Raw genomic sequence first — 5,586 nt, forward strand, 5'->3', positions numbered from 1 at the left:
ATTTGTCCTTACCTTCACTTTGACAAATTTTAGTATCTTATTTTTTTATTTTAAGTATTTTTGTGATTTAATTATATTCTTGTTATTTTTCTAATTTTTTATTTGATTTCTAAAGTATAACAACTAAAGAGTACTTTAGAATGGTGAGTTAATAGAGGCTAAAAAATTTTGATATGGAAGCAAAATCAGTGATATACTTTAACATGGTAATTGTTGGTGTTTTTTAAAATTGTGAGAGTACACAAATCGGACCCTCCGATTTATGTTTAAAAAGTTGAAAAAAATTCAGAGTACACAAATCGGAAGGTCCGATTTGTGTTAAAAAAATTAAAAACTCAGCGTACACAACTCGGACCATGCGAGTTCTTTGGTCATGAAATTTTGCTTCACAAATCGCATGGTCCGATTTGCAGCTGATGGAATTTGAAATCTAAAACGTGGAATTCGGACCCTCCATTTTTCTTGTTCTGGGTAATTTGTTTTTTACATTTTGAGAGACAACTCGCAGGATCCGAGTTCTGCTTCCTCTGATCCCACAACGAGGTGAAGCATCCCTCCTCCCCATACGCGAGCCCAACGCCTTCTTTGCTTCCATATTCAAATTAATTAGTGGTTAATAGATGAGTGTTTATTCTTGGGCGAAACACCTAAAAATAATTGCAAAGTCATTTATATGATTTTTTTTTTTATAGATTTATTGTTTTGACTACTCACTCAAAAGATACTCTAGCTGATATGGAGATAATGCAAAGGATCATTGCACTTAACTAATTGTTTGAATGAAGTTGGAAGAATAGAAAAAAAAAGGTAAACAAACACTCTCAAAAAATGCATTAGATTCATGAACCTTCTCATGATCATTCAGACAGAACTACAACAACTCGATACAGAAGATAAGATAGTAATATCAATACCATGAAGATACAAATATCATCATTTAAAGGAAGAAACGATCCTAAAATTTATTTAAAATGGGTATATAAGATAAAAATAATGTTTACTTATCATAATTATTCAAAAGCAAAGAAAATCCGCTTGGCAGCAGTTGTGTTCTCTAATTATTATGCGTTGCTTTGACGGAAGAACCAGTAAATTCAGTGCATTTAACAAATTTAACGTACCATTTTTGTTCATGTAGTTTTTTTTTCTTTTTTTTTTTTGTTTAGATAGATTGAACATCTTCTGTTTGTTTTTTTTTTTTGGTCTTGTGTTTGTTTTTCTTAAGTAGTAGTTATGCATTTTACACATTGATAGTTTTTTTTTTGGTCAGGACATTGATAGTTTGGATAAAAGCCCGGGATCTGCGACTGGTTGCAACTGAGACCAAATATATATTCTTTTGCGAGGCCCAGCCCAGAAGAATATAATCCTATCCGAACTAGAGTTGGCAAATTGTAATTTCGACTTAATAGCTTTGGCCCGTTACAACATAAAACAAATATAGATTATATTATTACTGTCATCAACGTTACATCAAAATTAATCAAACAAAACAGAAGCGTTTAAATTTCATCATGTATCATTTTTTTTTCACTTTTTTTCTTAATCTTAAAAGAAAGCAATGTTGTGTAATCCGATTCAACAAATTCAAAGATTTACAAAGTCTCGTAATTGGTAATGAAGGATTGATACAACACATAGTGACATACATGACACATAGGAATTACGATGTTTAAGGTTTGATTTGAAGAAGCTGTGAAATATTATTAGAATCATACATGCTACTTCCATATAAATTAAGCCAATGGACTTGTGTAAAAATCTTTGCTTAGTTAAATTTGATCTTCTCTCTTAAAAAAACCATCCACCTCATATATCTTTTCTTGCAGTGATTTCACTATAACTGCTAAATAATTGCATTTTTTTTAATTCGATTTTCATGAAGGGAACAAACACAATTATGACTTTAATTTCTTAACACTTTTAAAAAGATTAATTAATTAAACAAAAAACTTCGTGGTGTATTTTCTCTTCTCCTATACAATAATTTTAATTTCAATATGAAAAATAATTTAGAGTATTATCTCATCCTCCTAACTATCTTTCTAACTTTTGAATAAAGATTACTCTTGTATACATACCGATTAGACTTAATAAGTTCTTATTGTATTGCAATTAAGACAGATTATTAAAGGTTTAAAACGCTAAACCGTACATGTAGTCATCATTAGTTATAGTTGCTGAAAACATTTATGAAATTGTCACATTATTTCGCTTATTTTATTGAATTTTTTTTAATTATCCTTTGCCCTTTCCAGTTAACTTAAAGTTGATAACTGATAGCTGATAGATAAAAATTTAATCAAATTATTTAACCGCTCTGCAGCCATATAAATGAATAAAAGAAAAAGAATGGTAACTAAGAGAGGAAAATATTGAGTGAGATAGAAGTGAAAGTAATTAAGAAAAACAAACCTTGGTTTGAAGTTGATTGTGTTGAATAGATAGAAATGAAATAGCAGTGAGATATTGGCACGGCTCAATCAAAATCAAAAGAATATGAATGAATGTATATGTGTGTTGTATGTCTGAGTGAACCAAGCCAATATCACAATAACTACTCCAAATGAACATACATTCTTCAAAGAAAGAAAGAGAGAGAAGTGAAAGAAGGAGAAGAGAAGAGAGGAGAGTAGTGTAATTACTACAGCATGATTAATTATTAGAAATATAATTATTAATGTTATCTTTCGAACTAGTAATTTCATGATATCATATTAAAATTTCATGTCTAAAAAATTTAAAATTTGAAGAAAAATATTAGAGACATAACTATCAATATTATCTTTTCTTATTAATTTAAATTTTTGGAATGAATAATTTTATGATACTAATTTAGTAGTTAATTTTTAATATATTCATAATATTTTTGCAAAATTAATAAGCGTAAAAGGATTAAAATTTGTGTCATGGCACAGAAGGGATAAAGAATTGTGCATCTTTGGAGGAATAAGACTAGAACTGGTAAAGGGTAGGGTAGGATTTAGACCCTACCCTAATTCTACCTACGGGTTGAAAATTTTATTAAAACACTACCCAATCCTACTCGCGGGTTGAGAATCTCTCAACCCTAACCCTACCCACACCTTAAAATTCTAAACCCTACTCTACCCGCAGAAATATTAATTTTTTTCAAAGTAAATATAAAATTCAATCATTTCAAATTTTATACATATTAATAATATAAAAAATAAAAAACTAATGCTCTAAATTACTAAATTAATTAACTAGTTTTAATGATTGCTCACTTATTGTAAATCATTACATACGGGACGTTGTGGGTTTAATTCTCACTTCTTTCACTATATACCTAACTTTTATAAAATATGCGTTATATATGAGGTGCGGGTAGGGTAGGATACACCCTAAACCCGTACCTTACCCTACCCTACCCGCAGGCATACTCGGACCGTATCCTACCCTATACCTGCAGTGGGTGGGGTAGCCTACCCTACTCGAACGGGTTGGACCGGGTTGAGTACCCGCGGATAAATAAGAGATAAAAACACAAATTTAATAAAAATATATTTTTCAATGTGAGATGTCCTCCCTATTATGAGTCTACACTCTTGTACACCTCAATCTCTCATGGAGTCATGGTTGTGTTTCCGCTTGAACAATGTGGTAGATGGGATTAAGATGGGTCGGGAGAGGGAAAAAGAAAGAGATCAACAAGAGTTTGAAGGAATTTTTATTTTTAATTAGAATTTTTATTTTTAATTAGAGATAAGTATTGTTTTATTATTTATAATTTTATAATTTGATGTTAAAATCAAAATCATTGTTAACATTAAAAATAATTTGTAAAAATGTATATCTTTTAAAATTTGAACTAAAATATAAAATTTGTGTATACCATATACCGTAGTAAATCGAATTAAATTAATTCAATTTATATAAATATATTTCAAACAAGCATATAACAATTTAGTTTAAGAAATCTACATAATTTTAAATCTCAAACTATTTATTGATGATTCATAAGTTTTGTCTATTATAATCAATTACGAAATAGAAATACGAAAAATTTTATCTTACTATCTCTATTATCTTTGTGTCTCTTTCTTTATCATTTAGTATAGGTACATACTAAACACACTCTAATTATCCTTAAAATAAGATACTAATTTATACATGATGCAAAGTTATTAACATGAAACGTCATACTAGATATACATTTTCAGTTTAGAGGATTTATTTTTCATTCAAGAGTTTAGCAAATATTTTAAAAGAGTGAAAATAATATGATCGTCCTCAGACAAATATGTCATTTTGAATTAGTTACAAATATATTATTAGGAATTTTTTAGTGCTTTATCTTTATTATTATGTGCTTAGCTTTTGGATGGGAAACAATATAAAAGAAAATGTAGAGTTTATTTGATTTGAATTTGTGTTTTTTTTTTATCTTTAAATTATATAAAGAAAAATCTGAAAATAAAAATATTTTTCACTTTTTCTTCACAAAATGTTAAAACTAAAAAATACTTTAATTTAAAATTTGTTGCACAAACCAAACATGTTTTTAGTTATAGTTAGTTATTAAACAAAATTTTGTCCACCAAGAAGAATAAAATTGACCTATTTTAAGAAAGAGTAAAGTATCGTTTTTGTTTTTAACGTTTGGGGTAAATCCTATTTGTGTCCCTAACGTTTAAATCGTTCTATTTGTATCCCTAACGTTTGTAAAAGTGATTTAATATTATCCTGTCGTCAATTACACATTATGAGCACTTTAGTTTGAGTTTTAAAAATCTCTTCTTGAAGTTAGAATACAAATGTTTGGGATAGAATCGATGATCTACTCTGAAAAATAGCTTATCAAATACTGAAACTAATTCCTACAATATTTACATAATTTACTTTTCTAGGGACATAATTGAATCTAAACACAAATAATGGGTATAATATTAAAATCGAACACATCTAAGTGAGACCTAATCGAGAATGAATACATCTAAGTGAGAATAATTGAAAAATATAATATGATTTGTTAGTATAATTAATAGTAAAATAATATTGAATCACTTTTATAAACGTTAAGAATACAAATAAAACGATTTAAATGTTAAATACACAAATAAAATTTACTCCAAACGTTGGGAATAAAAAGCTAAACTTTACTCTTTAAAAAATTTATTTGACAAAAACTGTTTCGGAAGTATCTAGACTAGACGTATTTTGATAAACTAACAGAGTTAGTTGAAACAGTTAACTATTTCGATATTTTAAACGTGTCTATTAGATTTTTTACTAAAAGATCTAGAACCTCAACTTATGTGATTGATTGAATTCAATTAATTAAATTTCTAATAATAAGAATCACTAAGCTTATCTATATCCAACTTACTCTAAACCATGTTTACACGCCCTGTTTACAAGAACAAGTGTTAGTCTAAAACCTGCTTAAAGAGATTAATAAGCGACAACCACCAACCACTCATTGATGAAAACTTTATTGCTTCTTCTTCGTTCACACTACTAGCTAGTGTGGCAACCTATGCCCTACTATTGTGTCGCGTAATTGTCTAGTGTTTTTTTTTTTTTTAACAATTTCAAAATAACTAAATATATAGGCAACGGCAA

General features: G+C 28.3%; 1 protein-coding gene across 3 annotated transcripts in view; it reads right to left on the reverse strand.

Moving 5' to 3' along the window:
- The window catches only part of LOC110271702 (ankyrin repeat domain-containing protein, chloroplastic), a 29,398-nt gene continuing 27,047 nt past the window's right edge, over nucleotides 3,236-5,586 (reverse strand). For all 3 annotated transcript variants that reach the window (XM_021122855.1, XM_021122856.1, XM_021122853.1), the window contains one exon: nucleotides 3,236-3,247. The gene's annotated coding sequence lies outside the window, so the exon portion shown is untranslated. The remainder of the gene's footprint in view (nucleotides 3,248-5,586) is intronic.

Source organism: Arachis ipaensis, chromosome B05 (genome assembly GCF_000816755.2).
Source record: "Arachis ipaensis cultivar K30076 chromosome B05, Araip1.1, whole genome shotgun sequence".
In the NCBI taxonomy this organism is placed as follows: domain Eukaryota; kingdom Viridiplantae; phylum Streptophyta; class Magnoliopsida; order Fabales; family Fabaceae; genus Arachis; species Arachis ipaensis.